Here is a 12,772-nt window from a genome sequence, read left to right on the forward strand (position 1 = left end):
GAAAAAGATATTAATTCTTCGTATCATCAAATTATCGAGTTTGGAAATAACAATTTGTGCATAACGTGTTAATAATGTAAAAGCTATTGAATGCAGATTCGATATCAATATATGATCGCTTGTTTCCACTGATGTGTTTTATGACTGAGCAATATCGCTGACATGAATTGGCGCATAAGAGAATCTATTTATAATTGAACAGTATTACTGGCTCTCTCTCATTCGGCCAATTTCGCTGTTGTCCCTCGTCTGAAACGCGACGTGATACGCCTTTAATCTCACAGAGAAAAAAGAAACAGTCAACAGATTGAAAAAAGCGAGTAGTGCTCGCTCGCGGAAGCTAATTTCGTGGTGGTAATCGCCTGTCGGCGGATACTCGAACGTAAATCTCGCTGTCGTCGAATGAAACCCGTCGTGATACAGTTTTGTTAGAGCAACGGTACCGTCGGAACGTCCGTCCCTTTTTTTGTGACACTTCTTTTACACGAGGCTCAATTTGACTGTTATCCAGACTCGCCTGGGTGAAGAGATTTCGACGATTTATCGCGTAGAAATGTGCAAAAAAATAAAAGATCCAGTTGTACGATATCACAATAGAATATAATGCATTTTTTATAAGTAAATCATATTTTAATTCAGTTAACTCTTATAGAAATTTAATACCAGTATTGGCCAATTATTTATTTTAAGTGTAAAAAAATACTGTTAACGGTACTAGAGAGTACTAGGTACGTACAATGTATTTGACGTAGAATTAGCCAAAAAACAATAGAAATTGCATAAAAATATTTGGGTCAATTAAAATAACAACAATTATAAATGATAAAGTTAAAAAAAAAAAAAACAAAAATACTAAGAGCAAATGTCAAGTTGATGCCGATTCCACTTATGATTTCTTATCGAGTATACGATCATCTTTTCTTCTTTTCTGTAAAATAGTTTTTTCTTCTTGTCATATTTTTGGAAACGATTAATATGTTAATAGTTTTATTAAACGACGAAAAACAAGGCTCTCAAGTGCGAAACTCCCTTTGGATGTTAAACGTTGAATTCGGAAGGGTAGAAAAGCAGACTCCGCTTTGTTACTGCCGGATGTGCACAAAGACTCAGAGGGGTACTGTAGCGGGAGACGGGTCGGAATCAAACGGCAACCTGCGCATTGTACGTCTAAAGGGGGCGAAGGAATTGGAAAAACGAGACGCACGGCACGTGAGCAAACGCAGCCACCGCGACGCACGAAGACCTTCTCGAGTATCCACTTCGCGTCAAAGGGTCTGTCTGTCTTCCCCTTTCGTTTTGTCTCACTCGAACAAACGTAGTAATCAAACCACCCGCGCCCCAATGTCATCTCCCTCTGTGTCGGTGCTTGTAAACAGAATCACCCTCTGAAAGGAGAATCAATTTCCCCGCGGGCGAAGAAGAGAGAGCGAGAGAACCGGAAGGCTCGTATCCACTGGCGATTGGACTTGACGTTCTTCGTCCATTATCAATATTTGAGTGATGCTTCAGCGACGAATTGATGGAACGCGCAGGAATGACGAAGAGTGGCGCGGAAAATGGTTATCGATTTGACGAATTTTGCGAGGTCTCTCTGTTGATGTTTGCCGGTGTTTCGCGGGAGATAATATATGGATTAATTTCCGGTTCTTCGGTTATAACGCTGAATCATGCTATCGACTTGATCCTATAAGGAAATTAATAACGCCCGTTGTCCGGGACGAGGTGACCGCACCATGGTCGCGATAAATCAAGAGATGTTCAGCGAGCAGTTGCTACGCTAGAGTCTCATAGAACTTCACTTTATGGCAGTACAGTAAAATAGCGCGAAATTACCAGGAGTCGAGCATAATTTCCTCATAAACGTCGAAATGAAATAGTTACACTCGGTCGAGCACCTCTTGAGCACCAGACTTGAGCTCGACGTCCGAGTAAATATACCTAATTCCGAACATGCTCCATTCAAAATAACTATGATGATCGTTTGTCATAATTTATGACTCGAGTTCAGAGCAGTAGACGCTTCGAAAGGTAAATCTGTAGTTTTTATTTTTGATGAGGAGTATATATGCACTCGATAAAACTGGAGTGTGTTGAGCAGGGAAGCAACGCATAAAGTCGCGTTTCAGTGTGTCTCATCTGCTATTTACCTTGAAATCCGATGTTACGAGCAAGTACATACGATGGATATACTCGCCGAAGATGTACGTATTGGAGAGGATACATTTTGAATCGCTTCGTCATACATTCACGGAAACCTTCCGCTTCTCTCTTTCCCTATGTCCAATATAGCGAGGATTTACTCTCTCATGCGAGATTTCGCATACAATGTAATGTCATTCTTCTCTGAGAGCACATATGCGCCCACGCTCGGTGCCTCCCATTGTAACCCAACCTGCCGGTATCAATCGAAATCAATGAGACCCGATGGGACAGCTGCGAACTAAACAGGAACTGTTCGGAAAGCGTCGGATTATACCGTCCCTCACTAGAATCCAATCATCAATAATTGATATTTGATCTCACGAGCAAACATTTTCTGACGTGCTATTAAATTGTTTTGCAAATTTGCAATCGTATATATAAATTCTCGGAATATTTCAGCAAATGGTTTTTATGATTGCTTAATAAGTCGTAGAGGGAGAGAGCGCGAGAGAAAGGGGTAACTCAACGTGATAGGAATATCATGAAAATAACAAAAAAGAGAAAATTCGCAAATGGATATTCGACGACCTGGCTTCCGCTTCCTGTCATCTATCCTTCCATCCACATATGACACGAGTCACCCCTAAATCCGTTGCCTCGGCTTGAGATTAAAGTCGTTTTTCATATCGTGACCGCGGTGTTTCGACCAGTAACACGCGAGAAATAGAATATCTGGAATAATGGAACCAGTTAGAGAGAGACGGAAGAGAAGATTAAGTTGTTTTATTAATAAAGCAAATAAAATATTAAAATAATTTAGCTATATAAAATTGATAAAAGATTTACAGAAACTGCACTTATTGTAGAAATTAATAAAAACATAACATTTGTAATTATATTAAAACATTTTATTTAGTCGTATATTTATAATTGTACGTTAAGTTTATTAATTCAATACTTTTAATAATTTTCTATGTAGATAAAAATTATTTTAATAAAAAAAAATGAATAAACACAATCGCTTTTATAATATCGCAACGCTTTTAATTTATCTAAAATTAAAGATGAGCCTCGATCTATTTTTCTTCTAAAGTCAGTATTCTATTATTAACAAAATACTCTCTCCCTTCATAACCGACATTAATATTTATTGGGCCATTTACGAGAAACAGACGCTGGACGTATTCCAGCACGGGGAAGATTCGATAAACTTCAACTCCATTGTCTTCCCCGTGCAAAAATTTATTTCCTGAAAAGAAGATTTGAGAGAGGAATAATTTGCAAGCGTGCATTGTGGGTATACTCCGCACCGTCGGAGCTCTCTGGATGCTTTAAAAGCATCATCGTCCCATGCTCTCCAGCCAGCCCTAGCAACGCTATTGATTTCCTACATCCCCTGCGAGAACTATCTCGCAGAATTTACCCTCTTTCGTGAAAATGCGCCCTGCAAGATCATGATACTTTCCTACACCGTGCAATAAAGCATCCGTTACGATTCTGCCATAAAATTTCGTTTTACTAAAATAAGAACGAAAACATTCAGCGATGATTGAAAAAGGACTCTTAAAAAGAAAATTAAGGTTCTCTCGTGTTACATTTCAATTTAATATAAGTTCTTATTGTAAGTTTGTATGTTGATACAGCATATCCAACATAACGAATAATTTCTACGATAATCTCATAAACTGCTTGTCTATGTGTACATTTCCAGGAATATGAGTGTATATATAATATATGGTGAACAATGCCTACAAGGCGGAACAATTCGAAATAACGTTTCGTATTCTCGCTTAGGTACATCGGATAAATTTGACATAATGGTCGCAAAATGCAGTGAAGTTTGTCTTTAACTCTGTATAATTGACAGTGATATACGGACCTCCGCTAATATTGCGGAAATAACATCGGACCAGGTTACGTTTCCCAGACACGAATGAAACATTGTAAAGCGAGCCACGAAATCGATGGTAATGCAGGGCGTCGCAAACGCGGAACGTTTATTCTTACCCAGAATCTGAAATACGTATTCGCGATAGCACGTGCTCTATGGGGACGCGTGACCGTTTTTCGCGTTATTTTAACGTTGGCAGCGTGCTCTGCGTCGTGATGTCGACGACGAAACGGATCCAGGAAGAGAACTCTTCCGTCATATTCTACGTGCACCTCGCGATCGCAAAATGGATATCGTCATTTTTCTATACGCATATACATATATATGAATGTCTTAAATAGTTTGAACGTCAATAAACTTTAATGCGTTTTGATCTTTCTTCAAAAGGAATTGAAGAAGTCATTTGAAAAAGCAAAAATTTGTCTATTCTTTTCAAATTGACAATTTTAAATGACATGATTAAATAAAACAATGCTTACACGATCTAAGAACTTTTTTCAAACCATAATATATACATAAAAGAAACGGTTTCGCTAAAGTATCTAAAAATTTAGAGGACCTAAAAATAATTATAAAACGCTAAAATAGTCGTTGATAGAACGTTAATATGGCCACTTCAGCATCCCCTTATATATTTCTTGTATTATATTAATTTATATTATATTATATTATATATTTATTTATATTATATATTATATTGTGATATTATATGATTTCTTATACGCTTCAAATGGGGTGAATCTCAAAACGGTATCGGAGTCTAGCTTGGGAGTGAAGCTCTCACTCAAACGTATCCGTTGCAGCGCGTGAAAAGAATTTTACTGTATGCTTATACATAAATTCTGATGTTTACGGTCAATCGGGGGATACTGTTCGCGGAGCCGAAGACACCCCCATCGTGCATGTCGATATTAGCGCTTCCGCCTGCACACGTACACTCCCGTGAAGAGTCCGGTAAATATTTCGCCAGGTTTACACGCGACAGCGGCAAACTTTACTGGAAAACCGCGGTCGATCGTTCCGTTTTTCCCATCGTTCCATTGATCCACCGATTCCTTTTTCCCGCTCTAGTATTCAGTCGCGACCGGGAGGTCCGCATAATATCTCCATTTACCGGAGCGACGATGTGCGGTACTGGCCGCGCGTTTATTTACGAGACGGGCGTTGCAGTTAAATCGCAGATAGCAACGCAGATTTGCCGTGTCGACAACAACGGTGCTTCTTGCCAGGAAGAGACTCCTTTGGAACCTTGGTCAGGACAAGGCGAAGAAAGAGAATGCCGCACGGCCGGGACAAGTCGAGGACTCGCGCTCACTATACGCGCTTGTAATATCTGACCTATCCGTCCGTGAGAGTCGCTCTGTAATCTCATCGGGAACGGGATCGCGCCGACATCTCCCCGGTGAATCGTGGCGTCGTCGATACGTAACGTCCGACGACCGGAGTCGCCAAGTTCGCCGCACGGCAAATGTCGCAAGGCCGTTCGTCGACTTGTTGCCCGCTCCAAGTAATATCGGGAGATACGTCTCGGCGAGCGACTGGTTTCTCCGTAGAACATGGAGCGACTGAGATAAGATGCATAACAAAATCAAGAAGAAAAGTTACTTATTTTTGTCGAGAATCTTTAATATATTTCACTCTTCATTGCACTTCACGTAACGTAGAAATATCTTTGCTCCAAAAAAGGATTACTTTTTTTTTCTTTAGAACTAGATATTTGGAAAGAATCGAAAAGTTTAATACATTCAAAGTTTATTATGATATATTAAAATTCAATAATTAATAGTTAGTAAAACCGACCGAGAAATGTTTAACATAAATAAACGAAACAGGTTATGTTTAATCAATTGTTTTAGTATCTAATAATATTTTGGTATAAATTTTACAATTTCCTGTTTATGTATTCCAGTTAAGATCGACAAATAATCAGCGAGAGATTTGTTTAAAGTGAAATTGTAAAATTTAAACATAAAATTGTAAAATTTACATAAAAATACTAGGCATCGAAATCCACTTTGACATTTGACTTTCTTCGTTTATTTGTGTTGAAACGCAGTGCTATGAAAGTAATTTACATATACAAATGTTGTAAGACTACTACGTTCCAAGAACATATATTTTAACCGAATACATTTGGTCACCATGTACCGTTGAATACCACTGTATATTGCATCACTTTGAATTTTCAACATCATGTTAAGTGTAGCTTACGTATTGTGTCCAAATGTGATTAGCGGCGCGATGACAAGAGCGGCATCCTTTTCGATCTTATTAGATAATTCCTATGAGTGTGATTTGTCTTGTTGTAATTTCGATGGCAGTAGAAGTGATGCTCGTCATCAATGTAATGTTCGCGACAAGTTGATTTCATCGTTTACGTGTTACACGACTCGATTGAACGCGAATTTTACGATCCCCGTCTGAAAGTACTTTCATGTCAAGCGCACAACAATCGCGATATCTGCATCCGAATAATTCTAAACCATCGACAGACGCTTTCTGCTACGTTACATCATTGAAATTTTTTAATTATCATGACTTAGATTGTCATAATCTATACAAATTACCGTAGAAGACTAGTAACGAGAATACGATAAAAAATTTTTTCATTAATCGCCAATCATTCTTAAAATCAGAAGACACGATGTTTCTTTTTATATCTGTATTGTGTATAATATGTGATTTCCGAGATCGGCCGTGTATTCTAACTGTCATTACGACACGTAGACAAGACGCTGCAATGATTATCCGACGTTTCCGCGGTCACGAAAAGTGTATCTCATAGATCAGGGGGAGAAACAATCTCACCGAGTGGTGGTGAATGAGGGAGAAAGTGTAACCGATCTCCGCGAGAGTTCGAAATCGAAAGTAATTTTCTCGGTCTCACTCTTTCTCCGCCTCCTTTCTCCTTTCTACAGAAGCCCACGATCATTCTTTCTCCCTGACCGAGATCCAGGTCAAGTTCACTGTCTGTGCTCGACAGTGTCTTTCTCTCTTTCTCATCTCACTTTCTCCCCTCTCGTCACCCTCTCTCTCTCTTTCTTCCTGTCACTTTCTCTTTTCCGTGGTACACTGCTCGATCTCTGCCCTCTCTCTCTCTCTCTCTCTCTCTCTCCGCTTATGCAAGAGGCATTACACCATCGGTGGCAATTTCATTCGTACATCGTGACTCCGACAAACACGGTCGCGGTGAGTTATTATGTCAGTGTCAATGGCACCGATCTTGTAAGAGAAAGATCCCGATAGTTAGCGAGTACCAGTTTCGTCGTGCGCACGGTTCGCTGAACCGAATTCCCCTCCCTTAGCGTTCGATGAGCCAAGGTGAACCAAGGTGAGCTGAGGTGGATACATCGTCTCGGATATCTCTCACGAGTACATCGTGCAGGGCTCCGCTGCATGGTCGGTGTTTTACTGCTACTCTCGTCTACCCGATGAACTCCTCTCCGTCGTAAATATAGACGATGCACTGTACAAACGTATACGTATATGAATAGCGGTTGAGAGGAGGGACAGAGTGTCGGTTAACTTCCTGGACATTGTTCAGGTTTATCGGCAAACACAGACAATTAACGATCGTTCGGTCAGAATTTTTGTATGTTTTTGAGGAAGAGTATGACGTAAATAACTTGCAAGGATGGAAGATATAATCGGATCAATTATATACAAGATATATCGTAGGCTCTGTTATCTCAAATCGGAGAATAATTTTTCGAAGTTTATTGAAAAAAAGAAAATAAAACGCGTATGATTCTTGGCCGTTAGGATAACTTTGCATAGTAATTATGTGTACAGTGTGTATCTCAATTCTGTAATCAATAAATCTGATAAATGGACCATCGATTTGCAATTAGATAAGAGCGTGTAGCAAATTGCTTTACATATACGATCTTTCTAATTACATTCTTGATGAGATCATCGTTAAAATCATCCTTTCGTAGAACGTGACTGCGTTTCTGTGGACTTTATCAACCTTTATGCGGCCGATTTAATGACCATACGGAAAGGAGACTCGGGGGAACGATTCAGGGAAATAACGTTACTTCGCTGTAACACATACGAGGTATCCTATATAAAAATCGATAAAAAGAAGCACGTCTTCTCTCACAACGGGAATGAATGGAGGTAGAGATTCGGTGAAGATTTCACCGTAAGATTTTTTCTCCGAACGATTGGAGAAACGTTTTTTGGTCCAGCTGCGAATTTACCTTCATGTTCATCGATCGTAAAGGATTGATAGTGAGTCAGCGGATTGAATTTCTGATGTCATTGTTCAATTTTTTCGTCGAATTCTCAAATAGACTTTAACTTTATATTCTGCTTCTCGGTAATACGTAATTGAATCACATTAGTAAAGAAAAAAATTAAAAATTAAATTAATGTAATTAAATAAGAAAAAGAATTTTAAGACTTCTATTTTCAATCAAAATGAAAACGGCACTTGATGCTTGTGATGATATTCGTATATAAATTTACAAATACATTTACATATCAAGCACCAAGATTCGTTTTGACCGAAAATAGGATTGTCTCTTCTACATGATTCGTTCTTATCGATCTAAATTTAACTTTAATTGTATGAATGTTATCAATACGAATATATACAAAGTGTTCGTATAGATTTACTAAAGAAAAAAATGAATTTATAAATTTCCAAGTTAATTGAGGATACTTGACATTTTTTATTTCTTTCCGATCATTTCCCTCTATCGGTGTCCCATCTGAATTTCCAAAAGCTCGAGCGAAAACGAGCGTTCCAAGCGAGAGCCCGCACAGCAGATACACTCGCATCGACGCGCGTAGCGCGAATGCGCGTATCCGCGACGGGCGCAATCCGTCGTTTATGCGCACTCGCGCTTGCGCATCACCGCTCTTGCGGCGCGGCGACCGACCGGTGCTCTTCATCGTCCTGCACCTCTCCGGTCCGTTCGCCGATGACACCTAATACGTTCAGGACAATCCGCGCGCATCCATTCGCGAGTTGGACAGCGAGGATGCCGCTGAAGAGAAAACGCCGGACAAAAGGTATATATCCTTATCCATCCCGCGCCCGATACTCAGGACATTACACGCGTTAGTCCTGCGGACATGCCGTTGGTGGTCGAACGCTGAGAAAAAGGGGAAGAGGGAGGATGAAAAAGAGAAAGATGAGAAGCGTATGGGAGGAGGGGAGGGAGAGGCTGGCGCGAGCAGGAGGTAATGTGAGAGAGGAAGAGAGTGAGAGAGGAAACGAAATAGAGTAGGAGAGGAAGTGTGCGCGAGAGGGAGCGAGAATAGAAGAAAAAGAGAGGATGCTCTCTCCAGTGTGTAGCCTGCGGGTACACATCTCCTCTCGTTGCTCCCCCGCCAATCCGCTCGCGCGGCGTGGGGCGAGTTTAAGGTAGGGGGCCGCACGACGCGCACGGCGGTGGTGGCGGTGGTGCGCTGCGCTGCGCTGTGGCGGCGGCGGCGGCGGTGGCGGTGGCGGTGGCGGTGGAAAGGTACCGTGAACCGGCGGCGCACGAGTAGTTCACTTCTGTTCGGTGTGGTGTTGCGGTGATTTTGAGGGACCAGCTAAAGAGAGGAGAGAGAGGAAGAGAGAGAGAGAGAGAGAGAGAGAAAGAGAGAGAAAGGGGGGAGAGAGAGAGAGAAAGAGAGAGAGAGAGTAAGCTCTTACGCTCGCATGCGCTTATCGAGGGTGCGAGAGAAGAGAGCCCGGGTTCCCTTTGAAAGACGATCGTCGTCGTATCGCGGTTTCGGAGCGAACACGTAGATTTGCCGTAAATCTGCGGTAGATACGCGTCCGACACGGTGCGAAATAACTGATTAAATCGACCGTGCATCGAGAGGAGATCACGTCGCCGCATCGAGCCGTCAGGGTCGTCCGCCGTCGACGACCGTGCTGGATAGGTAAGTGATCGTGAAAAGTACTTTAGTGCCGGTTTTCTCCTCGGCCGGTTGCTGAGGGTGGATAAGTGATTAAACGGGTTGGTCGCGCCTCCTTCGATGACATCCAAGTGATCAAGATCAGTGATTCTCGGCTGCACGCGGCTGTGACGGGGCTGTCGTGGTCGTCGTCGACTTTATCATTGCCATGGATTTTATCAACTGTGATGATGTGCACCACCAAGAGAATGTCTCGATCCCCAAGTGATACGAAAGAACGGATGTAGAAATTAACTCTGTTGCATGATGGAGAATCTTTCTGCACTTTGTGTTGCCGGTGATAAGAATTCGTTTATCATGCGTGATTGACTTATTTTGGAAAATAAGAAAAATTAAATAATTTATGTAAAAATAGAAAAAATTGTATATACATTATTTAATCTTTAGATATTTACAAATCTTTGCCTTTGCTGTGAACATGGGATTGCAAAATAATAATCAATTTTCTATTGAATATATATTTTACCGATACAAGAACGGTTGTTTCTTTAAGATATAATTAGCAAGGAACGATCGACCCCACTTATTATCAAACCGTGTAAATTGATTGTTGTTTATTGATTTTCACAATTAAATGAATAACAGAAGATTAAGAACAATCGCAGAAATATTATAATTTCTTCTCTCACCCCAAGTCGCGTAAAAATGGACCGAGAGTCAAACCGAAAAGAGCCGGTCCGTATAATGTCTAAATACTCTAAATAATTCAAGGCGGCGCGGCGCGGCGCGGCGTACAATAGGTATGCGTGTCGACTTGTAGTCAGTGAAGGTAGTTAGACGTGCATGAACACTTCGCACAATTAAAAGACAATGTTTGAATACCGAGTCAAACACCGCCGAATACAAAAGTAAATATCAAGGAAGCCTCCGTTCCAATCTGAAGGACAGACGGGATCTTGGATATCCACGATATCCGGAAGATCATGGGATAATCGCGAAACATTACGAGGGCAGTCTCGCAAATTACACAATCTCAGAAGTGACATAATTAAAATAAAATATATTTTGTACGAAAAATCTACTCTCGCGAGATCAATTGTAACTTTTTCGGCAAAATCTAAACTGAAGACATCGTTGAAAAATTTCAAAAATTTTTTACGAAATGTGATTAAATTCTTCTTCAGCGGTGTATGTTTCTACACGGATCAATAGTCGGAAGTATCGATTTTCTAAACGACAACTAGTCGAAGAGAATTTGAAACAGAGGCCGTGCGGCCCTACATAATGAGTCATAGAAATATTGGGGATCGAAATAATAGTCTCGTACGAGGAAACGATATAGTTACAGAGACGAAACATGCGAACTAGAGGAATCTATGAGGGCCACCTCTTTATATCTATCGGAATAGACTAGGCGTTCTTTTCGATAATGATAAAGAGAGACGCACGTGAATGAACGGGACATTCCTGTGGTGGATCTCCTCTCAATCTCATGGAAACCGTGGCGGCGATGACGACGACGATCACGGCGACGACAACGATCGGAAATTCTGCATGACGCGGCGCCTCGCGTTCGAGCACGTGCAACCGCTGTTGCTGTTACATTCGCGGTCGATTGTTGCTATTTTCTTGACGACACGCCGCGATCTCGTCGTTCGCGAAGAGCAATCTTGCTTCACGCAAAAACGAACGGTCGGTAAATCCGTCACGGTCGACGTGCGTCCGATAGCTCGCCTATCGCGTAACGATCAACGGGCGTGATATATTAAATCGCCTTTCAACGGAAACGCGAGGTTTCCGATGAACAGTTAACTCTGCATATCGACCATAATAACGCTGCCGATCTTCGCAGCCACGGCTGCGATGTTGCGTTTTAATACGCAATACTAGTTAGGAGGCTTACTTGTCCGCGTCGCTACCGTAACGCTGAACGTTAAAAGAAATGATTGCGTTCAGCAGAAAAAGCAGCTTTGCAACTGTAAAATTCTTGAATATGATTACTTGATTAGTTTATACATTTAGATCCCCAGTGAGGAACTAAGGGCAAGACACCAATCATATGTATTAAAAACTCTTACAACAGTTGCAAAGCTGCTCTTTTTGCTGAACGTAGCCAATGATCTTTTCTCACACGATTTTATCCTCGCTCTTTTTTTCTTAATCCTAAATATTATGGCTATGTGAAAACTACATTTAAGTTCCAAAGTATTCTGTTTGAACAAAATGCTAATAAACCGCTCTATGGCGATTGATGGAACTTGAACATTTTTTAAAGTAAAATCTCATTCTAAAGAATAAAAATTCTGCTGGTTTTAGAAAAGAATGGCAGCATTTTTTCAGTCTTTAATAAATAAATTGCAGTACAACCGTTTCAAATTTTTGCATCAGGTTTGAAATAACTCGTTGCTACTGAGTTAATAATGTGTATGATTGATCGTTAACTAGAAATATATGTTGCATTATTTGTCATAATAGTAAAATGGCTTTGAAACGTAAAAGGTTTTTTTACTCTATCAAGTGATTTTTTAAATATTTATTTAAGATTTAATTAATACATTGTTTAATTTGATTAAAAATTAAGAAGTGGAAATATTGAACGCCCAAGTGAATTTTGTTTATAAGAAAGAAATAGATTTTGCAGCATTCGCGCATAAAGAGAAATACTGGGAATACGTTAACAAAGTACTCATTATTGAACGTTAATTAGCAAGATCAACCTGTGTCCACAACGATGCTCGCGCGCTTGTTAGGTAGAACGACGAAAATGAAACGTGGTAATGGAGTGTAAATAAGAATCGTGTCTCGCGCGGCAGACACGTGATCTAGGAAGGGCAATAACCGAGAGAGAGAGAGAGAGAGAGAGAGAGAGAGAGAGAG

General features: G+C 40.7%; 1 protein-coding gene across 1 annotated transcript in view; it reads left to right on the plus strand.

Annotated features, from left to right (window-relative positions):
* The first annotated feature begins 9,548 nt into the window (after positions 1-9,548).
* LOC108776714 (titin) overlaps positions 9,549-12,772 on the plus strand; it is a 40,045-nt gene continuing 36,821 nt past the window's right edge. Inside the window, exon 1 of the mRNA XM_018543410.1 lies at positions 9,549-9,919. The gene's annotated coding sequence lies outside the window, so the exon portion shown is untranslated. The remainder of the gene's footprint in view (positions 9,920-12,772) is intronic.

This window comes from Cyphomyrmex costatus, unplaced genomic scaffold (genome assembly GCF_001594065.2).
Source record: "Cyphomyrmex costatus isolate MS0001 unplaced genomic scaffold, Ccosl1.0 scaffold374, whole genome shotgun sequence".
Lineage (NCBI taxonomy): Eukaryota > Metazoa > Arthropoda > Insecta > Hymenoptera > Formicidae > Cyphomyrmex > Cyphomyrmex costatus.